The sequence below is a fragment of the Mesocricetus auratus genome, unplaced genomic scaffold, assembly GCF_017639785.1.
Source record: "Mesocricetus auratus isolate SY011 unplaced genomic scaffold, BCM_Maur_2.0 Super-Scaffold_100027, whole genome shotgun sequence".
NCBI classification, from domain to species: domain Eukaryota; kingdom Metazoa; phylum Chordata; class Mammalia; order Rodentia; family Cricetidae; genus Mesocricetus; species Mesocricetus auratus.
The window spans coordinates 9770532-9796643 of NW_024429208.1; the positions used below are offsets into that span (position 1 = coordinate 9770532).

The 26112-nt window shown below is 47.7% G+C and overlaps 1 long non-coding RNA gene across 1 annotated transcript; it reads right to left on the reverse strand.

Moving 5' to 3' along the window:
* Positions 1–5240: 5240 nt before the first annotated feature.
* LOC121134288 lies at positions 5241–23150 on the reverse strand. Its single transcript, XR_005871360.1, has 3 exons — positions 22824–23150; positions 10922–11034; positions 5241–7016 (listed from the first exon to the last, which is right to left on the reverse strand). It is a non-coding gene; the product is annotated as an uncharacterized LOC121134288 (long non-coding RNA).
* Positions 23151–26112: the final 2962 nt, after the last annotated feature.

The following is a 26112-nucleotide window of genomic DNA, read 5'->3' on the forward strand; positions in this document are numbered from 1 at the left end:
TCCGTGACTCATCCCTTTTATCCACACACACCTGGAGAGAGAAACCAATGCCAGACAGACTGCAGGGCTGAGAGAAGCTGCCACAGCCCATGGACACAGCCCATCTGTTTTGGAGAGGAAGAACACACGGTTACAAAGGCCTTCCCACATCAGGAAGCTATAGTCCTGAGGTCCATAGCACTCTTCAGTACAGACTCGAAAGACACTAGGGCTTGACAGGCTTGTCCAGATAAATCCAGACCAATCCAACCTGATTACCCCAGGTCCAACAAAACCCAACCAAATTAAATCATATCCAACCAGAATAAATAAGACCAAATGATATCCAATGAAATTACACCAAACCCAACCAAATCTAACTTAATTAGACCATATTCAATGAAATCCAACACAATATACTGGACTCAAACAAATATAAACCTGATATAAATCAGATCCAACTAGATATACTAGAACAAACTACATTTAGCCAGATTAAATCAGACTACACCGCATCTAACCAGATTAGACTGGAACAAACCAGACCCAACCAGAATATACAACCCCAAACAGATTACACAAGTCTAAACCAATCTAACTAGATCAAATCAGATCCAACCAGATTAAACAACACCAAAACAGGTAATAACATACTAACTCAGATCTTAGCAGATTATAGCAGAACCAACTAGATCCAACCATATTCCACTAAACCAATCCATGTCCAAGCAGACTAAATCAGCTCCAACCAGATTAAATCAGATCTAACCATACAAAGACAATTACTAATGCTGCTTCTAAAGTCACTCTCCAGAAGTCCATAGGGGAAGTTGAAGAAGATGCCTGGATCAGTTGACAGTTACTCAGAATGAGGTAGGAGTCTGCCATGCACTGGCTGTGGCTATGACCAGGAGATGGCCTATGGCTTCTGAAATGGTACCCTGGAGGATGGGGGTGGCCAAGTGGCAAAGGAAGAATGTGGCCATAAGACTCCCCACTGCCTTGTGTTCCATTTTTGGGGAGTTGGGAGGAGGAGAGGTAGAAGGACTGACCTTGGAGGCAGTGGTGAATGGGTGGGGTGTGAGGAAAACTACACTGGACTACTTCACACACAGCCATGAAATCCCATGGCAACAACAAAACCAAAATATGAAATCAGTGGTTCTCAACCTGTGGGCTGTGACCCCTTTGAGGGAGTCGAACAACCCTTTCACAGGGGTTGCCTAAGACCATCAGAAAACAGTTATTTATATTATGATTAATAACAGTGTCAAAATTATAGTTATGAAGTAGCAACAAAAATAATTTCATGGTTGGGATTCACGCAATGTGAAGAACCGTATTAAAGGGGTGCAGCATTAGGAAGGTTGAGAATCATCACACTAGACCCCTTCTGCTGATGGAGGGTAAGTATGCAAGCAGACCTGGAAAGAGGAAAGAGGGGAGAGAGCCGAGAAGACACACAGTAGGGGAACCCAGAGAGGCTGCTAGCTTGGCCACCCTATCTGCACTCAGACACCTCATTCTTTCCTCAGTTTCCCCACCACAAACTAGCTTAGAAACACATGACACTCAGCTACCTGGAGAAGCCATTCACATCCTTTGTCCCTACACCCAGGAGCTAAGAGGGGGACCAAGGGATAGATTGGGGTGGGACAAGGAGCCTGAGCCAAGGGGAAGCAGGGAAGGTGTTTTCTGCATACTCCTTCCTTACTGCCCAGATCTCCCTGGTCTCTCCAGGTCTGCATCCCAGATCCAGGTAGGCCTTGATAACAAGTCCAGGTCCTTGACACATACTGTGTTTCTTCATCCCAAGATCCCCTGTCCCAGATGCTTACTGTGGTCACCAGGGACTCCAGGCGGGAGGGACTATGGGTCTACTGGGTCTAGTTGTCACAGATCCTTGTTGGAGCCCAGGGGAACCTCTACTCTCATAGAGTGAAAATCAGCTCCAGGCTGAGAAATTGGGATACAGTGAGGGACTTCACCATAGCCACAATAAGTCAGTGGTTGCTGCCACATCAACCACTCACTATTCCCAAGCCAGGGCCACTGGCCATTTCTACCCAAACCTGAGTGCCCTGAATCTCTTAAGCCCTGTCCTTTGTCCCTTTGAACCTCCTACCTCTTTCCCAGATTTTTCTCTGCCACGAATAACAGCAGCAGGACAGACAACAGAGAGTAGCTTCTCAGAGTCTGGATGTGCCCTGCCTCCCACAGAGCAAGTCTTTAGTCACCCCTGCCGCCCATGCAGGCCAGCACAAGGTGCCACAGTAGAGGTTACAGGTTGATGGATGACTGAGCCCAGCTGCCCATGTCCCGTTCCATTGAGATTGCATCAGTTGTCCTCACGAATGAGCTCCAACATCTGGTGGCTCTCACCATCTCCACATCCTCCTCTCCCATCCCCTGCCTCTTACAGTGCCTAGTACCCAGGATGAAAGTCTCTGATGCTGTGTCAGGTGTCACTCAAACTAGCTCAAAATTCTCCCAGACAGTAGGAACCAGATACATGGGTTTCCACCTAAAAAGATAATGGGTCTTCAACTCCTGGAAAGGCTGGCAGGGAAACCATGGGGCTGTGCACAGGTCATACTACCTGCCTAAGTTCATGGTGTGGGGTCTCCTATCCTTGTCCTTTCTCTGGCTTACATGAAGAAGTCAGGGTTGGTGAGAAAGTTCACATGTCACTTGTCAGAAGTCTCTACCACCAGAATTGAGGAGGCAGCACTCAGATGCTGTTCTCCTTGTAGGAGTACATGGCTACTATTCCCCCCTACTCACAGGAGGTGGCCCATGAGGGTGTCTGAGGGATCGTGTGTCCTAGCAGACTACCAGGGTCTCTAGCATGTTTCTGGGCTCAGATCAGTGGGATGTGCCAGTTCTGGGGACATGGGGTCTGGGTGTCCACCTCTGTTACCTTATCCCATAATTTGGCTCTCAATATCCTACAAGAACGGAGAATTAAAGTCTCTGACTTCCCCCTTCAGCTCTTTTCAAGTAGAAACTGCTGTCTTGAGGGCTGCCAGGTCCCTAAGATGGCTCTGGAGTTTACGGACAATGGGTAGATTGCAACTTCATGCTTGTGAGAGCCATGCAGAGCAGCAGGGATGCAACAGAGAGAGCTGCAGAAATGTCACATTGGAGACAGCACGAGGACAGCAAGTGTCCAAAGCACAAGCCTGTGGACGGTGATGAGCAAACCTACATCAAGAAGCCACGGGGAGAAGCTGGCTACAGCTACTGTGCATTCCTGAGGGTGAAGTCAAATAGTGATACAGTTTTGAAAGCGCACAGAGACCTTCCCTGACCCGGTTTTACTTGACCTAGAGACTTGAGACGCTGGACACCCAATGGCCATTAAAAACCAGCTTTCAGGCCACGTGTGGTGTTGTGTCTTTAATCTTAGCACTTGAGAGACAGAGGCAGGAGGAACTTGTGATTCAAGGTCAGCCTGGTCTACATACAGAGCCAAGCCATATAGAGTCACATAGTATGTTGGTTTGAATGAGATGGCCCCCGTAGGTGCGTATGTTTAAATACTTGGTGGAATTGCTTGGGAAGAATTAGGGGATGTGGTCTTGTTGGAGGAAGTGTGTCACTAGAGGCAGCCTTTGAGGCTTCAAATGTCTCTGGCCATCTTCAGGGCCATCTCTGCTTCCTGCTTGTAGTTTTGAGATGTGAGCACTTAGCTGGTCCTGCAGCCATACCTTTCATCCACCATCGTGGACTCTAACCCCGTAAAACCGTAAGCCCAACGAAAACACTTTATACGTTGCCTTGGTCATGATGTTTTATCATATCATGGCAATAGAAATAACTAATACATATAGTGAGACCCTGTCCCCAAAAACAAAACCAAACCTGCAAAGTCAACCCCACACAGTCATTGTCTCAAGCCATTGGGAGATTAAAAATGTGGACACTTGTGGGCATAGTGAAGATGGAAGGAAATGGGAGGAAATGGACGTTGAATATGTCTAGATGTCTTTATAGACTTGTGGCAAAAGATGGACATTACACTTTGTGAATGTTTTTATGGTTCAGCCAGGGAAATGACCGCATGCTGTTCACAGAGTGTCCACCCACTTACAGGGAAAGCTACACTGGACTCTTTACACACAGCCATGAAATCCCATGACAACAATCAAACCAAAATACAAAATCAGTGGTTCTCATCCTGTGGGCTGTGACCCCTTTAAGAGAGTCGATCAACCCTTTCACACGGGTTGCCTAAGACCATCAGAAAACAGAGTTATTTATATTATGATTAATAACAGTGTCAAAATTATAGTTATGAAGTAGCAACAAAAATAATTTCATGGTTGGGAGTCACCACAATGTGAAGAACTGTATTAAAGGGTCGCAGGATCAGGAAGGTTGAGAATCATCACACTAGACCCCTTCTGCTGATGGAGGGTAAGTGTCCAAGCAGACCTGGAAAGAGGAAAGAGGGGAAAGAGCCGAGAAGAGGCACACAGTGGGGAGCCCTATCTTTGACTTGCTTTGCTAACTGTTGACTGTGGCTCATCTGGAGTCATTATGCCTAGGCCAGTGTGGATCTTGTGGGTATCTTCCCGACTGTTAATCACACTATACTGTTTGTTCTCACAGTCATGTGGTCAGCTTGTAGGTTGTCTGCCACAGCTACCAAGACAGAGTTGCAATTTTCCTTGCTTACCTCATAATTTAACTCTTGTACGGAACAACTAAGGGTCTCTTTTGTGGAATAGATGTGAGAGAGAGTTAGGAGGACAGAGGTAGACAGGGTAAATGAGAGTGGACTCCCTGAAATGGCAGCTTCTTGGTTCCGGAAAGCTTTGCAAGAAGAAATGAAGTTATGGGACTAGTATCTAAACAGGATCAATAGGGTCAAGGGGGGGGGACCTTGTATAACACCCATCCCAGAGTCTGTTTAGTGGACCTCCATCTCCAGGAACCCTCCCATCTCAAAGGGAGCTGCTTGCTTCACTAAAGGTGTTACTTTGGCTTCTCGGCATCTTGGTCTCTATCTTTCTCAGACATTCAGGCCTTTGTCACATGGAACAAGCTTGGTGATCCCTCAGACGCCCTCCAGCACTCACATTACAGGATTTTCAGACGCACTCCTGACTTATCTGCTACTACCTAGTCTTCTATGATTAGTTGCTCTAGCAGCAAAACTATGTGAAACTGTTACAGAATTAATATGCTTTCCCAGTGAGAAATCACTCCACGCCTTTAGAGATTAATGAAGGGGAAAACTTTAATGATAGCACACAACAGGTTCTGGCTAACGTACAAAAGGATCCAGCCTCGAACAGAAAATTTTGCCAGTTTATATAGGCCTTGGGCTTATATATTTCACATATGCTGTCATTCTTTAATCTCTTTCAGGTCCAGCCCCAGGTCAAACTTTGAGCAATTTAAACAGACAGGAGACTGCAAGTCTGGCCACTTAGGCAGAAGGGAGGGTTACACAGTGAAGCCATTGCCAGAATTAGTTCTTAAGTACACCAGTGTGGTTATTCTGGAATAGTTGTCACCCGGAGTCAACTTTCCCACCTGGTGGAAGGATGTTTTTCCTGAGAAGCGATGACAGTTGACCCTGAGCTGCTCCCTTGAGCTGCTCATTAGAGGAGTGTCCTTCACTATGAGGATGGGCCTGACAGCTGGATGCAAGTCAGGGTTGTCTCCTTTGGTTGAGGGAATGGAGCCTAACTGGAGGTCACTATTGGTGAACAAACATTAGCAGAAATGTTTTCTCAGTAACCATAGTTTTCCATTATGGGAGGAAATGTCTTTCTCACAGTTTCTAGTCAGCCTGATAAGCACACTGCTTATCTCTAGTCATAGCAGAGGCAACCCTTCTTTTGCTAAATTCTACTTTGTATAACCTAATTATTTCTTAAGCAAGCTTATTAGCAAATCCCTTCAACTCTATTCCTTCAAGTTTCTCCTGCATCAAAAAGACTCCAGTGATCTCTGTATACTTCCCAGGGAGACCCTGTGGAAGCCAGCTGACTGGCCTGCCCATGCTGGCCTTGCCTCTTAGAGGCCCCATCAGCCTCCTAGCAGGTGAGCTTAGCTTGTTCACACCCAGCTACAAGCTCTTGTTTTTCATCCTGACCCAGCTCCATTATTTTAGCTCTAATATCCCTTTAACCAGAATCCGTTTTCACTGTACCATTTCTGAGCAATTTGTAGCTTTTCACCATAGACCCTTCTCCCTTACCATGAGCTAGCTCCTACCTCAGAAGGATATACATTTTGGAAAATGGCCTCTCAAATTGTCCAGCAGAAGCTTCCTTCCAAGCTTCTATAACCCATTAGTTTTCTCTCAGGTCTTTTTTTTCCCAAGAAAATGAAATTATTGGTCTAAGCCAAATCCTGCTTAAGGAAGCTTGCAGCAACTTCACCCATGAAACCCCACGTGCCTTCTGTGTGTTCAAGACAAGCCACCAAGCCAGGGACATGCCACTCAGCAACAAGAGGAGAAGGGCTTGCCACCTGTGATGGCAGACAGCTGGAAATCTGAATGTCAAATGTCAGGCACCAGACAGCAGAGCACACACACACACTGTCCCTTCTAAGATGCAGCTCCCAGAGCAGGCTGGTCTAACCTGGGGCATCAGAAGTCCTCACTGCCTGGCAATGTTGGAGGGTCCCTGGGAAGGGGGTGGTTTCTTCCAGAGTGACGCAAACATCCCTGGCTTGTCAATCATCTGAGTATACACCTTAAATGGGCTCATGTCTTCATTACATGTGAGTTTTGTCTCGATAGAGTTGGTTTGAATAAAATGGTGGGGATTGTGATCTTCTATCGCACAGGACAAACAAGAAGCTCTGAGGAAGGGAAGAATAGAGGAGTGTAGCCTTTTCCTCACAGCAATGGCACCAAACCAGGCGGGTAGTACACCGAGAGTCATGCTAACAGCCACTGAGCAGAGCCATGGAGGTCGGGAAACAGCACACTCTGACAGCTATCAGCAGCCCCTCCATGAGCTTGGGCAGGAGTGTAGCCAACTGCAGGAGTCCTGGTTCTCCCCAGGTCTGGCCTTGAAGACAGAGAGTAGGGTTTTTCTCTTGTGGGACATGCAGAATGAACATAACAGCTAGCCATAAGCTGGGCCGCAACAAAATACCACCAAGTAGTTTAATCCAAACTCCCCCACCCAAAGCAAAACCATGACGCATTATACAAGGAAAACTATGACACATGATATACACAAATCCTAGAAGGGGTGCTAGGTGAGGTGGTTAGGAACTGCAGCAGCTCAGGACAAAACACGGGAAAACATGGCTGAAAAGGCAGGGGCCCACAAGGTACAGGAAGTCTCGGCAGACTCAGTAGAACCCTAACTGCTCCTCCCACCCCAAGCTCCACACTGCTGCCCTTTTAGAGGCTTCAAAACAAGGATATCCCATTATCACCCACACAAAGGAGATCCATCCATAGACAAATAGGCAGGCTGGCGATCCTGTGGGCGCGGTGCAGCATTCCCGCCAAAGCCCAGGATTCGAGCAGGTGCCCACTCAATACCCTTGGCGAGGCATGCTGGGGTGGTGAAGCACATGGGGACCAGGGAGGAAGAAGCAGGCTGTCTCCACTATAAACCAAGGCTTTTATAAACACAAGCAAAGGACTACACAAGCAAAGAAGAATTACAAGGGCCCAAAACATGAAACTGATGGGAATCCATAGTCCTTGGATGACACACAAACAGAAGTGAAGGCTACAGAAGTCTCCAGACATGTTTACTCTAAAACCCATATGAAAAAATAAGCAGGAAGAGTCTGGAGAACCCTGGAAACAATTAAGCAATGGCAGGGGTGTGGGGCTGTCTCCAGCAGATGTTAAAAATACTCGCAAGTGTTCACAGCTAACGGCAAAGAAGCCAGAGGCAGAAAGAGCCAGCTCAACCACATACCCACGGCAAGGAGAGCGTTTACATAGGAGCAGGCAGGGCTTTTAATTAGAGCCATATGAGCTTCTCTGTGGTCCTTGTGTGTCACAGGAGACACTGCAGGGCAAGTTCCAAGTAGATCAAAAACCAGAAATAAACTATGGCTCATATAAGTGCGAGAATGGCTTGGGAATGGCTTGATGACCTGGCTACAGAACATCCTTCCCAATACCGTGTAGGATTCCATGTGACTAGAGGAAATGCCAGGGTAGTGAGTTAGGAACCCTCACAAAAGTGGTCACACAGACTAATCCCTTTCGTATGAAGAGTCTTCAGTAATGTGAAGAAAAAGCAACGACAGAGGAGGGCAAGCCATGAATGGACTTGTCGGGAGAATGACTGCCAGAACCCTCGATGCACAGACAAATGGCAGCGCCATTGCTTGGACTTGGATAGATGCAAACTCACCCTCATCACTGGGCTGATGGAAGCCCCAAAAGCCCATATTGCTGTGAGGATTCAGGGAGCTTGGCTGGGTACCTCTGGCCACCAAAAAGTGACAAGCCTTGGCAAGTGGCATCGCTTGCTCTGAGGAACTCAGACCTCTTTGCCTTGGAGAAAACGTAAACAAAATGTACTGTCTCTTCCACAAAAAAATGTTAAATAAGACAAAATGCCACCTAAAAAATTGTAGTGAAGTTGCCTTGCAGAAATTTCCTGAAATCAGGATATAGGCTCAAAATTGCAACTGGGTGCTCACAGTTGTATTCTGATTACCAAGTGTGATACTTTAAATTAGCCAGCAGTATAAGAATCCTGGGATGATGAGGCACAGGACCCCTTTGTGGGAAGAAAATCACAGCAGGCCCCTGATGGCTGTTTTTGCTTACTTGTCTGTCTAATGAAGCTACATATCCTTCTGTAGAAGGAAAACTTTTTGCCTTGCCAAAATAGTTTGAATTGTAGTAATTTTCTTATGACCCCAGACCTATCTCTTCCTTTTAATTGAAAATATTTTTCATGCAATATATTCTGATGACAGTTCCCCCTCTCTTGTCTCTTCCCAGATTTTCCCCGCCTCCCACCTGTCCAACTCTATACCTTCTTCTTATTTCTCTAGAAATTGAACAAGGCAGAATAAAGCAAAGGAAACAGACAAAGAAAACAAACAAATAGACAGGATTCAGCCTGCCCAGAGACTGCCAGCTTCCAAGTCCATTCTCCACCCACAGGACAGGTGAGGTTAAGTGTGTGTCTGTCTCCAGCCTGCTTTCCAGTGGCCTGAGCAGAACCATCGGAGACCTGAGGACTGCGCACAGCAGATCCAGATCCCAGCCCAATGGGATTCAGCCTGCCCAGAGACTGCCAGCTTCCAAGTCCCAATCTCCACCCATGGGACAGGCGAGGCAAGGGTCCAGCCTACCCAAAGTTCACTAAGGTCCAGATACTAAGACAGCCTCCATCCACACAAGAGGAAAACCACCAAGGTATTGGGCCTGCTCCCACCCACTGGAAAGGAACCATGGTCACATACCCACCAGGGGAGGAAGAGACACCTTCTGCACCCACAGGAAGAAATGATGGGAAGGAGACAATACAAAAGCACACCCACCAACAGAAAAACCAATATGACACCACCAGAAACTAGAGAATCTACACCTGCAAGACCTGAACAGTCAATTGCGGAAGAAGCAGATGAGAAAGACCTTCAAAACAACTTCATGAAAAGGATAGAGGCCCTCAAAGAAAATATGAGAAAATCCCTTAAAGTCATGGAAGAAAAAACAAACCAAAAAATACAAGAAATGGAGGAAGAAACAATCCAAAAAATGCAAGAAATGGAAGAAAAGACAAACCAAAAACTGCAACAAATGCAAGAAAGAGAGGAAAAGACAAAGCAAAAATTACAAGAAACAATTCAAAAAGTACAAGGGTTGAAAGCTGAAATAGAGACAATAAAAAAAAACACAGTCTGAAGGAAGTCTGGAAATAGAAAAGCTGGGCAAACAGTCAGGTACTACAGATACAAGCATAACCAACAGAATACAAGAGATGGAAGACAGAATCCCAGGTGTTGAAGATACACTAGGGGAAATAGATTCATTGACCACAACTTAAGGCTGCTCCTTCACCAATGGCCTCTTCTGGCCTCTCTTCAGGGACTCCTGCCCAACCACACGGAGCCAAGCCTCAGTTATTACCCCTGGTTCTTTCATACCTTCAAAACCATCTGGGTGACTCTTATACTAGTTGCCAGCATGAGTGCTGACTGAGGAAATAGTCCCAGATTTACTGTCCCCCATGATGCTGGTGTCTTCTTTATCTTTACTGGTTTTTCAGCTACAGCTAACCAGCATCAACTGTCTGGTAAAGCAAAGGTTTCACTTCCACAAATATTTAGTCCAAAGTATTACCTGAATGACTCTGATATAATCTTTGCTTCCCTCTGCTAATTCACAAGTCAGGTCTTATCCCCCAGGTTCCCACAACAGCTGTCAAGCTCTCCACACTCAATGGCTTTTCTAATCCAAAGTTCCAAAGACTTTCCTTGGTCCTTCCAAAAGCAGCATAGTCAGGTCTGTCCCAGCAACACCCGACTCCTGGTACTAATATTTGTCTTAGTTAGGATTTCTATTGTCGGTGTTAAAACACCAGGACCATCGTGGGGAGGGAAGGACTGATCTCAGCTTTTATTTCCACAATCGCAGTCCATTACTGAAGGAAGCCAGAACAGGACCTCAAACAATGCAGGAGCCTAGAGATAGAAGCTGAAGCAGAAGCCATGGAGGAGTGCTGCTTACTGGCTTGCTCGCCTGCTTTTTGATAGCACCAAGAACACCACTCCCGGGGTGGCACTGCCCCTCAGTGAGCTTGGCCCTTCCATATCAATCCTCAATAAAGAAAAGCCATAGGCGTGCCTGCAGACCAATCTGGTGGGGGGCATTTTCTCAAGTGAGGTTCCCCCTCTTCTAAAAATGACGGTAGCTTGTGTTAAGTTGACATAAAACTAGCCATCAGTATATCACAAAGAACCCCGGGGGCTCGTGATCTCTTACCTGTAGGTAAGGAGCCATTGATAGTTGGTGGTCTTTCTGAGGACGGGAGAGCCAGTTTTCTTTAAGAACATGGTCCCAGTAGGTCAAGCATGCTCCAGTGGATATCTCCATACCTATGGGTATATGGGCATCACAAACCGGATTTTTTATTTTTTGAGGAAGGGCCAAGTTAGGAGGGGGGTGTGAGTGGGTCAAGAAGGGTTAGGTGGAGGTGTCAGGGTATATTTCCAAAATACATTGTATACGTATACATGAAGAAATTTTCAAAGAATAAATTTAAAATGTTATATTTTTAAAAAGAACTTCCCAGAAACTATCAAGTTCCTTCTGAGACAAGGAGTGGTCAAGGGACCCTTTAATATTGGTCTTTCAGGCCAGGTCAAGTTTTATGTATTTGAAACATTTAAATAAAACTTGTGAGAAGAAATGTCCTGGTGTAAGAACAAGTTGAAATGAACAAATCTAATAACTCTTATCTGTGGTTCACGTAAATCACACAAGTCCCAGGCCTTGCCATCTTCATCACCCCCACCCGAGGCCAATGGAGACAGAGATGCCTGGAGGAAGCTCAAGCAGTCATAAAACTTAGATGGAAAAAAAAAGTAACTATGAAAACCAGATGTGAAGGGCAGGGGGATAAGATAGGGCCTGGATGTTAGAGAAGGTTCTGGAGCTAGCTTAAGGTGGGTTGGGTATTTTGGGGGCGACGTTGGTTCAGAGAGACCCTGGTTGGGATGAATACCAGGTACCGGATGTGCAGTGCTGGATGCGGGGGGGGTTCATCCTACTGCCACAAAATCACGAAGGTGTGACAAAACGAGCAGCAGGTGGGCTGGGAGAGGGGTGCCAGTGGCCCAGGACTGTTCGATCTCCCCCGCAGTCTCGCAGATTTGTGAAGGGACACGAAGCTGATAGTTACGAGGAGGAAGAGAAGAAAGGAACTTGACTCAGACAAAGCATGGAGTTGGAGCTGGCCTGGGGAGACAAGAAACCGATCGACTGTTCTAAGCCCAGATGTAGGGGAATGGACACCATACTCCAAGCCCTTTTTACGTATTATTCCTTCTTTACCCTGAAAAGGCACACTCTCAGGAAACATAATCGGAAAGCCATGCTCTGAAGAAACCAGTTATTTTAGCCAAGTTTGAACTGTACCTCTTACGTAAAGCAGATGTCTTTGTCTGCAGCCAGCAGCTTCTCTGGAAACTGTGATTGGCCCTTGAGACAAACCAACTGCAACTCTCTGCCAAGGACAAGGGAGTATTTCCTTCTCCCAGACCCAGAGGAATGCTACCTCCTTCCTGTCCTGCACCTCCGTGAGTTCCATCAGGGGCTAGTTCTGAGAAATCCCAGGTAGAACTGTGGGGTCACTAGAGGGGACAAGGTAGGCCAATGTGGTAGCCTTAGCCCTGAGCCCGAGAACAGCAGGGTAGGCCACCCTAACTAAACTCATGCCATTCTTTCAGGGAGCCCAGAAATGGATTTGAAGGTCTCTAAAATCAACCAGTCATGTCTACATTTAACTTGCAACTTCCTCTTTTCATAGAACCCTGCAGCCAAATCTCTCAGGCCCCACAAAACACGTGTCAATTGGAGTGTTCTTTCTCAAGAAGAGAACATTACAACACAGCTGGAGTAGGATATGAAGCCCACTGGCCTGTGGGAGCTGGAGCCTGCTAAGATGGGCCTCTCAAGTCTCTCTGGCTGAGGGTTTGCTGAAGGATCCATATTTCATAGCCAACATTATCTAATCCACACCCGGGATCTGCAATTCAGAAACAAATTTCATTTTTAAGACATGGATTCATAAATTCATTGACCCCAGCTCCAACCCCAAAGTGACGTGTGCGTCTTGAAGCCTTGGATAGATTTGCACAGGCTTAGTCAGAAAAGGATATTCCAAGGGCACCCGAGTCAACTGATATCTTGGAGCTGTGTGCTGGGAGAGCAGGCAGGGGTGCGGAGCAGCAGCAAAGGTGCCCAGGCTTGTTGAAGAGGTGCCTGAGTCCCTCAGCTCCTCAGGTAGAGTGGTGAGCCTCCCCTCACGGGCTAGCCAGTCCTGTTGCTAGACTCTCCCTGCAGCACAGGGACCTAACCAAGACCCAGAGGCTACTTCCCAGCCACAGAGTGGAGAGTCTTAGCTGGGGGGACAAAGCCCAATGAACTACTACTGACAAGAACTGAGGCACACCACATGGCCTCATCTGCTCCCTTCTCTGTGACCCATAAGGCCACAGTGCTTCAGGGAAAGGAGGCCATGGGAGGAGAGAAGCCTGGAGCTGGTGGGTAGGGTGAGTCTGGGGAGACACCTGGTTCTTCCTGTTTTCTTTGCTGGGTAGTTCCACAGACACTTTTGAGGAGTCCTGTGGCATTAAGATCCCTTCATGAATACAGGGCAGCACTGGCATGAGTCCTGGGAATTAAGAGACAGCCTTCCATGTCTGAATCATTGAAGGACAAGTTGTCTTCAGGCTCAGCCTGGCCACCATGTGAAGCCGTGTGGAGCTGTGGAAGACAGCACCTGTCTGAGCCCACCTCTTTGACCCAGATCTGAGGCCTGTAGGTTTCTGATGTGGATCATGTCCATGGAGATGCTGTACAGGCCTTTGCCAAGCCTGAGGGTGGCATCCCTCAGAAAATACCACAGGAAATAAACGAGGTTGAGGTGAGATGCTTCAGGAGACAATAAGCAGGAAGCTCTAGACACATGGACTGACCACGTGTTCAGTTGTCCTCTTCCCCTACAGAGATGGCTGCTCAGACCAGGCACACCAGAGGGCTCGGTCATCCCAGTCAGGTCCTGGAGCAGAGGTTCTTTGGGTCTTCACCTGAGGACAGTGCTTGGGTGGGGAGGAACTCACAAGGATTCTGACACCAGGCCCAGGTAAGTCCTGGTGTCTTGACCCTTGGAGATCTCAGGATCAGCCACCTCTATGACAGCCACTGTCTTAAAGACAAGTCCAGGGCCTCAGGTCTGGGTTTCTGCATTCCTCATGTGTTCATGAGTCTCAGAAATCACCAGATGAGCCTGTGTGTCTAGGCACCTGAGAGCCACTCCTACCACAAAGAACATTGAAAGCAAAATAGTTAGCCCCGCTGTTGGAGGACTCACTGGAAATCCGAGCAGCAGAAGTAATGCCACACACTGGCTTCACAGAAAGTGAGGTCACTGGCATCCACCCCATTGTAGGGGGTCTTCAACAGCGAACCAAAGAAACTAGAGGCCAACACCAGTGTCAATATAGCTTAGTCCCTCTTTCAGTCATGTTGCCCAAGGTCCTGAAAACATTACTGGTTGGGGACACTGTTCTCACCACCCACATAACATGGGGGACAGACTCATACCCCGTGGACAAGGCTAACATTAGTAGGGCCACTGCTCACAGCACATGAAGACGGGGCTCATACTCTGCAGGCCTCACGCTGAGGGTTCTGAAATACAGCGCCCTCTTTTGTCTGGAAAGATCACCCTTCCCAGGATCCTCCAGGCATCCTGTCCTTGCATGTAATGGCAGGTAAGATGTCACATGAATATATCTAGGCAACTACAGAGGGACTGTGTCTCACACCCTCTACACTTCCTCCATGGTTTTCAGGAAGGTTCTTCCTGTGTTTGAATGGAAGCACTTAGCTTTTTCAGCATCTTAAAGGGAAGAGTCCACAGGGTCCAAATGAGGGACAACTCCCTGGTGAGACCAGAGAAAAGTTGAGTGTGAGCATTTCCCAACTCCCATCACAGCAGAGAGAGAAGAGCAAGACCTGAAGTCCCCAGGAAGACCTCAGAGTGAGCAGCCTCCTGGGTTGGTTTCTGCTGCTGGTCTACTGTTGAGGTGACAGACAGGAAACCGTTTCTTTAGAGCAGTGGCTCTCAACCTTCCGTAATGCTTCAGCAACCTTTACTTGCGGCAATCTTTACTACAGTTCCTCATGCCGTGGCGACACCCAACTATAAAGTGATTTTATTGCTACTTCAGAACTGTGATTTTGTTACTGTTATGAATCGTAATGGAAACATGTGTTTTCTGATGGTTTTAGGTGACCCCTGAGAAAGGATTGCTCGACCCCCAAAGGGGTCTCAACCCAAGGGTCAAGACTCGCTGCTTTAGAATGTCCTGTCTAAAAGACAGCTAAGGTGGAACACGAGGGAATACATCCTATCTCTGCTGGTGTCAAAGAACAATGGTCCAAAACAGAATTTCCAGAACCAGGAGTGTGAACAGGCAGGATGAGGTGGGACCCTGAACTCCACAGGGAAGTGAACAGGCATCATGGGATGGGCCCTGAGCTCCACAGGGAAGTGAACAGGCATCATGGGACGGGCCCTGAGCTCCACAGGGAAGTGAACAGGCATCATGGGACAGGCCCTGAGCTCTACAGAATGGAAGCCCCGCGCCTCCGTGAGGTCTCAGAGAGGCTGCGTGAGAGAGATGAACAGGCTGTGTCAGCTCTCACAGTCTGCCCCTTTGAGCTTTGCTCTGCCAGGCCATGACCCCCAAGTGCTTGGATAAAAGGTGTGTGCCAGCCCCCCTGCTGGTAGCTTCACTTTAAGAAGCCAAAGGCAGGAAGCAACTTAACTGTCCACCAACTGGAGAATGAATAAATAAACGCAAGCACAACTCACATGCTGAATGCTATGGGACAACTAAAAATAAACGCAGGGATACATGACAATCAATGTGAATGCCTCTCAGAGTCTCTCTTTGGACAAAAGAAGCCAGGCACAGTAGTGTACGTCACCAACTCCTGGGTATCGTTAAGTCCAAGAACAGGAAGGAGAAATCTATGGATCTAGACATCAGAATAAGGGCTCTCACTAGGGGGTATATTTGGTTTTATATGTTGGTTTGTGTGTGTGTGTGTATGTGTGTGTATGTGTATGTATATATATATATATGTGTGTGTGTACATGTGTATGTGTGTGTACATGTGTATGTGTGTGTACATGTGTATATATATGTGTGTGTGTATATATGTACGTGTGTGTGTGTGTATATGTACGTGTGTACATGTGTGTGTATGTGTACATGTGTGTATATGTATGTGTATATGTGTGTGTATATGTGTGTATGTGTGTGTATATGTGTGTATGTGTGTGTGTGTGTGTGTGTACAACAGCTTGTATGGAAGTTGGGGGGCAATTTTCAGGAATCAACTTTCTCATCCTATCATGTGGGTACTGGAGTAAATGTATGTATGTATGTATGTATATATGCATATATGGAAAATTCACAATCCATAAGAAGCCCTTCAACTCAATAGTGATTTAAAGAGAACCCAATGAAATGAAGCAACAATGTGAAGTATCACTTCTCAGCAGATCCACAAACCCTGGCGGTTGACCACAGTGGCCGGCATGACCACATCAGGGACAGAGCAACTCAAACTCAAGCGCCAGGGTAAAACTTAAAGAGCTGGCAATGCCCAGTGCCAGTGAAGATGGGACTGGCTACTCACAAGCCACTCACAGTCCATGACACTGGGCAGTGCCTCTGCCCTGGCTTGTATTTGGAACGCTCTGTGGCCCCACATTGGAAGAAAACAAAACAAAACGTTGTGTTTTCCCTCTTACATGAACCTGAGAACCCAGCCCTGAAAGTGCAGTGTTATGCAATGGCCTCCAGACCAAATGTGGCCAGTTCTGGGAGGTTATCTTAGACAGCATTTTCAAAGAGCAGCCCAGAGAGAGCATCTGGCATTGCTTACAAGTGGCTTCCACTTCTGCGGAATCTGCTGGAAGGGAGGTTGGACGGGTTCCAGGCTCTGAGGAGAGATTCAGTCCCTTCCTTTGCTCCCAGCCACATGCCTCCTCATTTCTGCTGACTTTAATTCAATGCCACACCACCACAGACCAACATGGGCAGCCAGCACCTGAGACAGTTGACAGCAGAGCTCCGCATCACTGGTGTTGAAGAGAATCAGCTGTTTTCTCGAGTCTCCATTGTGCGTGCTTCATCATGGAAGGGCTGAGTTTGGAATGTCTTTCCAATGCACATAAGCATTGCTGTTTTTAGCAACCATGAGGCATGAAGGCCTTTGCCTCTATTGTTTTTACTCCAGTCTAAAGGCGATGGCTCCCTGGCCTCCTCAACAGCCAATTTCCCCAAAGTGCTGCCCGCCAGACATTTCTAGAGAACACTGACTGGGGAACTTTGCAATAAAATCCCAAAGCAAGGCGGGGGCTGCAATCTGGCTTTCTTCCTCCTATAAACCTCCTCCTCCCCTGGAAAATGACAGGAGGCAGCCAGGAACAGCGACACAGTCTGCTCAAGAGTCAGCAGACCTAGGTAGTGCGCCAGCTGGGGATGTGCTGAGGCTGCTGGCTATGACAGGGGCCAGTCCCCTCTCCTGGCTTGGTCCCTGTTATCACCTCGGTGTGGAGTGCGATAAAGACCCCAGCCACTAAATGGGCAGTATGGGGTAAAGATGGGCCTGCAGAGGAGTTGGCACCACTGTGAAGGCAGCAGAAGGGACTTGCTGTCTCCTCCTCACAGACAAAATGTCTGTCCCCTTCCCTCTCCTCTCTGCTTTCCACTGTGTAAGGACGCAGCATCCTCCACCCTGAGAACACAAGCTGACCCTCACCAGATGCCATTCCTTGATCTTAGGACTGGCAGCCTCCAAAACTGGGAGGTGTAAATGTGCTTTGTAAATTAACCCAGTTTGTGTTATTTTTGTTATAGCAGCAAAACCAGACTAAGAAATCTCCAAAGCCCACCTCAAGGCCATACAATTCACAGTTCTCTAATGATATCACAGGTCTGCCTCCCAGAAGTACCGTGAAAATAGCGTTCTGAAGCCCAAACCTTACAGCAGGTCACAGGGGAGCTATGGAAGGGCAGAGCTGCTGGGTGTGGCTTTCCTTGGATGTGCACATGCAAGCCGAAGGAACAGATGTACCTAGTTACAGGTCTTGAACCCCTAACTTCTGTAGAAGGGAGCCCCAAACTTAACTCAAAATCTGACCATTTCCTATAAAGAAGTAAGTCCCAGCAGGTCCAATGAGCTCAGGGACAGAACAGAGAGACCAAGACAAGCATCACGAGGGATGAGGAGTCTGGCCAAGATTTCAGGGTACCAGTGTTCCCCAAAGGGTGCTGGCTGTGAGCCTATTCCTGTCTCACCACTGTGTGATGTGAATGGGTGGAAAATAACCGTTTTCTTTTCTTAGTGGTCTCAGAACAAGGGGAGCTGTGTCCAGAACTAGATGCTTAACCAGGGACTGTTGACACCTGGACTTGATTAGGGACTAGTGCCTGCCTTGAACAGGAAACTGAAACTGTAGTGGGATGGTTGGGGAGGTCTTGGGAGGGGAATGTGAGCCCATTTTGTCTAGATAGCTGGCCCAGACCCCAAACCTCCTGAGAGATGCCTTCCCTGTGGCCTATAAGTGGGACACCAGGTAGTCCCTGGTCAGCTCTGTAGTGGCTTGTAAACCAGAACAGAGACCAAACCCCAAAGGCTATGCTGACTAACAACAAGGGCTAGGGGCACAATTAGAAAGAGCAGCCTCAAGAAATGAGTTCCAAGAAAAATGGTCAAACTGCAGGGACTAAAATACAGATGTGTGGGAGGTTTTGGCCTGTGATACAGATGTGTGGGAAGTTTCGTCTCTTGGAAAGGCAAGCTGAGCTAGATGGTGACAAGAAGTTGATGGGTTCTATTCTGGAGAATTCAAACGCTGAGTAAGCTTACAGCAGAAAACCACCTAGGGACAATGGTGGTTAGCAGGAAGGGACAGAGATGTGGGACTCAGTTTCTAAACCAGAGACAAAGGGAAAGGAGATTGAAAAGCACGTCTGTCAGTAGTTGCAAACAAAAGGGAGAAAATGGCAGGGAGTGAGTGGGTAAAGCCCAGAAAACAGAAAGACCCAAAGCACAAAGTGAGTTTTTTAAAAAGGCTTTAAAATACACAAGAAATTACCATCACTGTAAGTAGATGAAACTCACAATTTGAAAATTAAAGATAAAAGGTCAGTTCATGCTGTTCACACAAGATACTCTAAAACAAGCCATATCCATGAGCCAAAAGAGACTCACAGGCTAGGAAAACACAGACAGGGCAAAAGGTTTGCCTGCAAATACTACACTCAAATTTAAGACTGAGACGTGGAGCCCATTATCTCTGCTGTCCCCACTTCATCCCTCTCTGGGGATCTAGGGACCAGAGCCCTGAGCATGGGTTCACCTTCCCCAGGAGATGTGAGCCACCTGTAGGAACTTCACCAAGCTTCCAGCTGCCTGGGATGCTCTTAACCCCACCACTCCAACAGTTCCATACCTATAAACTTTTGATAAATACACTTTATCAGGGCAAGAGCATGTCCTTCCATTTCTATTTGTCATAATCATGTTCTGAGAGAATTTTAGAATTCACTAAATACTATTTTTTGGTTCTGTTAAAAACTTTGTGTAGATTTTTTTCTTTTACTGTCCCTGGGATCCTGCAAGCTGACAATTTTTTAAAGTGTTAACGTGATCCTTATTTCATTTAGGGGACCACACTTTGGGGAACTGGTCAAGGAAACATGAGGGCTCTGATATGTAATATTCTAGTTCTCAAAGAAAATGCTTGGAAACAAATAGAACAAAACTCTACCACCTGACAGCAGGAAGAGACAGGTCCAGATCTTAGACGCTTTCCGGATTCTGTGTATGTATTTCTCCATGTTTAAATGCAGATTTTGATTTTATAGAAAGCTACGCCATTTAAAATCACTCAGGAAAATTCCCCAGGTGTGGTAGAGAATATGAAATGAAAGACAACTCTGATGGAAAAACTAAAACAGATGAAGGCCATGTCCCTATCATCTCCCCCAAATCTCCCCCCTCCCTGAAGATGTGACCGTAGGAAGGCCATTTCCATCTGATGGCGCCTCAAAGGCAGGAAGATAGGACGTGGAGATGGAGAGCATGGGGACTCAAGACAAGCCCAAGACCGGGCTTTACTTAACTGCAGGTTACCTGGTTACAACATCCTTTCAAGTAATTTTTAAAAAAACAGCTCAAGTATTTAATCTTTAAATGCATCATGACAACCAATGAGAATACTTTACATATGCCTTGTGATTTTAATGAAAGCCAGTCAACAGGAACAGAGGGGCCTGGGCCTGCCTCGTACCAGGCACAGGTCTGGCTCCTGAGGACCATGAAGGCAGCCCTACAAGGAAGGCTGATTTGGTGCACCCATAGTAAGGACAGAGGAGACCCTACTCCCAGTGCAGAGCTCCCACACCAGGTTCTAAGGCTCCCTAAGGAGGTGGCTGGAGATCATTTCCCAGTTGGAGGGAATATGTGGTCCAGACCCTCTACACAGCTGCTGCACTGGACCCTTAGCAGGCCTGCCTAAATTGTTGCCACATCCGTGACCCGGGGCAGGGTGGCCTGGGCCTTGGTGAACTTCTCTGGAATATGCTAATCGCTCTTCAGGGTGAGGGGAACACACAAGGGAGCCATCAGGAAGTCTTGCATTTGCCTGGCCGCCATCCCAGACACATGGGGGAATGTTCAGCCTGGGGATTCCAGGTCCTCCTGTGGCCAGGACGGAGGAGACAGCTGAGAAACACTATGTTTTGTGGAGGCAAATGGCCCTCAAAGGGACCCCACATTCCGTTGCTCCAGCACTAGTACTGGCCAACCTTGAGACCCCAAAGATGAAATGTTAGGCGCTGTGTGTGACACAGCTCTCACTCCTGATGGCAAAAGCTGGTCACTCCACAGGAACAAGAACCCTCTCCCCATCCCATCCCCGGGAGGAAGTCCTTACTCCCTCTAGGTGAGTCAGTTTGTCTGAGCTTCCCATGTGGTCTAGGCCTGGGAGGGGGTTCAGTGCAGGGTACCTGGACCCAGGGCCTGAGAAACCTACATCTTCAGGGCCGTTGCCTGAGGAGGTAGAAGGTGAGGGCTGCGTGTCTCACAGCCATTCTCCTCCAGCCTCAGGCCTGACCCACCAGCCCTACTATCCCTTCAGAGAAAACTTCATGCCAGTGTGGTTGGCATAAGCAGCACACTCATAAGGTACCCCTGCCCTCTGCTTTCAGGACTTTACTTCCTTAGGACTCCTCTGTGGCTTCTGCCTGGTCAGGAGCTGCCTGTGTAGTGGGAAAGCCTGAGAGGAGGCATTGGGTTGCCTGCTGTAGAACCTTTTTGCTATGACATACATACTTGGTACCTGGGGCCATCAACTGGGAGCCATGGTGCTGGATACTACCTGGGTGTCTGGCAAAATGGGACAGAGGCATGGCTCATGTTCACATCCCATGGCTACTCCAGCCTGGGTCTGCAAACATCCTCAGGAGCCCAGAAAGATCTAGGAGCTACCCTTGCTTGGCAGCACATCCCCGGAGCCACCCATGGGTCAGGCCCAAGTTGATGTCCTTCTTCTCTGGAAGCAAGAGGAATAACACATTGGGTATCTCCTGGCTAGCCCACAGTCACAGGGTGATCCCTTGCTCAGGAGGAGGCCGGCCTCTCCCCCACAGGAAGCAGACCCTCCTCCTGCCTGTTGGGAGTCATCCCTTCTTTGGAACATGTCAGACATCTCCAAATAAGTCCAATAAGGAGAACACATCTGCAGGGACTTCCCTCAGAACTAGTGGGGGGGCCCAAGGTAGTCAGCTAAGGCTGAGTGGGGATTGCTGCAGGGGCTTCTGGGGGGGGGACAAATGAATCACCTCTCCTCTTCTCCCTCCTCTCTCTCTCTCTCTCTCTCTCTCTCTCTCTCTCTCTCTCTCTCTCTCTCTCTCTCTCTCTCTCTCTCTCTCTCCCCCTCTCCTTTTCCTTCCTTTTTCTCTCACAGCCTGACCACCATCTCAGGTCCAGGGTGATCCAGCAGGAAGCCAAAGGGCCTCCCCATCAGTCTTTGGCTCTTCCAGAGAACAGAGCTGGGATTTGATACTTCCTGCCCTAGCTGGGGATGGGGGACAATGCCTTTACTGATGAAGCCTCCCTTCTCCCCAACCCTGCAGACACAGGTTTGCTGGGCCACACCTCTGCACACAATGGGGTCTCTCTCTGAGACAGCCAGCATCCTGCCCCTGTTCCTGGGGGTGTTTGCTGCAAGGAGCAACTGCTGGGGAGGTCAGGTGTACCCAGCCTGCTGGTGGGGGCTGGGGGTGCACAGATGGGTTGGGGGTACCCAGCCTGCAGGAGGGGCGCAGACCTCAACCCTTTACCTGGGTCCCAGGCCCTCTGTAGCCATCTGTCTTAGGTAGTGTTTTCTACCCCTGTGATGACACACCATGGCCAAAGCAACTCGGGAAGAGATGGGATCCTTTGGCTTTCACTGAAGGAAGCCAGGGCAGGGAATTCAAGGACAGGAACTTAGATGCAGGAACTGATGCAAAGGCCATGGAGGGAGCTGCTTACTGGCTTGCTCCTCATGGCTTGCTCAGCCTGCATTCTTATAGAACCAGCCAGGGATGGCACCACCCACCATGGGCTGGGCCCTCCCCCATCAATCACTGAGAAAATGCTCTACAGGCTTGCCTACAGCCAGATCTTATGGAGACGTTTTGTCAATTGAGGCTCCCTCCTTTCAGATAACACCAGCCTGTGTCAAGCAGACACAGAACCAGTCAGCACAATCCACCCCTTGTCAGCTTGACACACAAACACATCAGTGTTCAGCCATACCCCTACTTTTTTCTTCCCCAAGATCGCACATTGATATAAACATTCCAAATTTTAAAAGTCTTACAGTCTTTAAAAATTAAAAAAATTAGAAACTCAGTCTTTTACAAATCTAGTCTTAAGATTGAAAATCCCTCAATTGTGGGCTCCTGTAAAATCAAAAATATCTTCTTACTCCAAGAGGAAAGAACCTGGACACAGACACAATCTTAAAGCAAACCTAAACTCCGAAAGTGTAAACAAGTCAACATCCAGTTATCTAGGATTCACTCACCATCTTCCGGGCTCCTCCAAAGGGCTTGGCTCACTTCTCCAGCTCCGCTCTCTGCAGCACACACAGCTCGTCTTCTAGGCCCTGGCTGGCTCCACTCTGCTGCTCTTCCTGGTGGTCGTCCCGTCCCGTGGTGCTGGCATCTCCAAAATGCTAGGGTCCCTTCCTGTGACCAGGCTGCACTTTCACCAATAGGCTTTCTTCGGGAACTCCAGGCCTGTCACACAGTGTCAAGCCTCAGCTGCTTTCCACAGCCCATCTATGCCTTCAAAACCAGCATCACCTGGGTGACTGTGACACCACCAAGTTCAGCTGCCAGCAGGAGAGAGGCTTGCGGAACACAGCTTCCGTGTGCTGACCCTGAGGAAACATTTCCAAGAAGATTTTACCTCAGTGATGCTGGTCCCCCCTTAATCACAGCTGATTCTTCAGCCTCAGCTGACCAGACACCGCAGCGTCTTCATGAAAAGGCCCTGTAAAGTCTTCACTTCCCTCTGACACCTCACAAGCCAGGCCTCGATCACCTCCACTGCTCTCAACATTCTTGTCGTCTTAGTTGGTAGCTATTGCTGTGACGAAACACCAGGACAAAAGAAACTTGGGAAGAACCAGGTTAATTCAGCTTGCATTTCCACATCACTGACCATCACTGAAGGAAGCCAGGACAGGAAGTCAATCAAGGCAGGAACCTGGAGGCAGGGGCTGATGCAGAGGCCATGGAGGTGTGCTGCTTATCGGCTTGCTCCTCATGGCTTGCTCAGCCTGCTTTATTATAGAACCCAGGACCAAAAGCCCAGGGATGGCACCATCCACAATGGGCTGGGCCCTCCCCCATCAATCACTAATTAGGAAAATGTTCTACTCCATGGGGTCAGGGATTGCCATTGTCCCTTCATTAGAAATGGGAAACCAAGGGATAGAGTATCAGTAACACAGATGCCCAAGTAAGCAGCCCTGGTTGGTGGTCTCCTCTCTGCCCCTGCCCCTTTGAGGATAGGCAGGGGCTTTGTGATGCACTGGGTCAGATCTCCAAAATGCCACCACCATACTGGGAGCAGCCTCCTTAGGGATCACTGGACACCCACACCTGCCTGCAGGTGTACTGTCAGTGCACCCTCTACCTGCCTCAGTGGCTCTTTCCAGCCCACGCATGCCTGCTTACAGACCCATGTACATGGCTGTAGACAAGTTAGTATCATGTGACGTGACACCGGAAAAATTAAGAAGGCATTTACAGGCTGGGTGAGTCCCCCGTGAGGTCCCTCAGAAGGGATCATTCCTAGAATGGCTGAGGCTACTGGCACTGCTGGATTCCCAGCCTTCTTTGACAGCCCTTCCTCCAGGAATATGGATGTGGGGCAGCATCAGGACCCTACCCCATCACTTACATGCTCTGTCTTCTTTTTTCTATTCTGGTAACATTCCAGCCCATCGAAACGGAAGATGATGACTGGTTTGCCCTTTCCCCTAAGTGCATCCCACTGTCTAATAGATTCCTCCTTGTCCTCAGCCAGCAGCAGGGACAGCTGGGCCTCCATCAGCATGGTCGTTTTCAAGTGTCCATCCTGGTGGCATTTGATGCATACACCAAGACAAGCACCATAACAGGAACCCAGCCTCAACCCATCCATAAATAACCCCGGAAGTCATTCACGAGCACCTTGTCCCAGGGCCTGGAGTCAATTTCCTCTGCAGACTTGCCTGCTGCAGGCATTTTGTCATGGAACCCTCAGTGTGTGGCTTTTGTCATGGAACCCTCAGCGTGTGGCTTTTGTCACGGAACCCTCAGCGTGTGGCTTTTGTGGTTGGCTTTGCTCACTTGGTATAGTATCTTCACAGCTGTACAAGTTGCTGTGTGTGACCAGAGGGAGTCTAGTTCCTCCTGACTTAACAATAGTCCATTCTGCAAACCTGGAGTGCTGGCAACACCTGTGGTCTCTGCACTCCGGAGGCGGAGGCAAGAGGGTCAGAGATTCAAGTCATCTTAGCTATGCAGGAAGCTGGAGACCAACCTGGAATACGTGTGGCCCTGTCTCCAAAAGAAACCATTTCTGAGAGAATAGTGCACTTATTTACCCATCAGTCCGTTGATGGGAGTTATTTCCACTTTGTAGCCATTTTTTGAGTAACTCAGCAAAGCATTTCTGTGCACATTTTGCAAAGATGTTGTTTAATTTACATCACCCCGATGCCTGAGAGTTTCCATCGTTTTCCATAGGCCTATCGGTCATTTCTAGGATGTTTTTGGAGACCATCCTATTTCAGTATTTGTCCTTTTATTGTTGAGTTATAGGTGCTCTTTATGTATTCTGAACACTAGCTTATTTTGTTTGATTTTCAAGTATTTCCTCTGATTTTATGACTATGTTTTTAATATTTTTAATGTCAAACTTTGATAATGCTTGATTTCTCTGGTTTTTCTTGTGTGGCTTGTGTTTTGGGAATAAAAAGTCACAAAAGTCGATGCCTATGGTTGTGTATTGCATTGTGTGCATATTTGTGTGTGTGTGTGTGATTGCATCGATGCATACATGTTAATTAATGCATGGGTACGTGTATACTTGTGCAGGTCAGAGGTCAACACTGGGTTGACTAAGTGCCATTACTCTCCATCTTATTTTTTTGATGCAGTATCTCCCACTGATCTGGCTAGGTCAGTGGTTCTTAGCCTGTGGGTCACAACCCCTTTGAGAGTCTAATGACCCTTTCACAGGGGTCACCTAAGACCATCTGCATATCAGATATTTACATTATGATTCATAGAGTGGTGAAATTACAGTTGTGACAAAATAACTTTATGCTTGGGGGGTCACCACAGCATGAGAAACTGTATTAAAAGGTCTCAGTATTCGGAAGGTTGAGAACCTCTAGACTAGGCTGACTTGTCTCTTGTCTCTTTCTCCCTGGTACTAACATGCTTCTCTGCCTGGCTTTTTCTATGGGTGGCAGGGATCTGAACTCAGATCTGCTTGTACAGACCTGTAAAAGCTCACAGTTTTACACTTAAGTCTTTGGTACATCTTAAGGTTACCATTATGTCTATTTGGTAGGAGATGGAGTTGAGCTACAGTTCACCTCAAGATATAGTCCTATCTTAACATGCTACAGTCTCTAGTCCACAAACATAAAAATGTCTCTCAATTTTGCTTCCTTTAGTTTTTTAAAATAATGTCTATGGTTTTGACTGCATAAGCCACGTGCTTCTTTTATTTTCAAGTTTTATTTTTTTGATGCTGCTATAAATGCAATTGTTTTCTTAATTTAGCCTTGACTTATTCATTTGTGGCTTGTA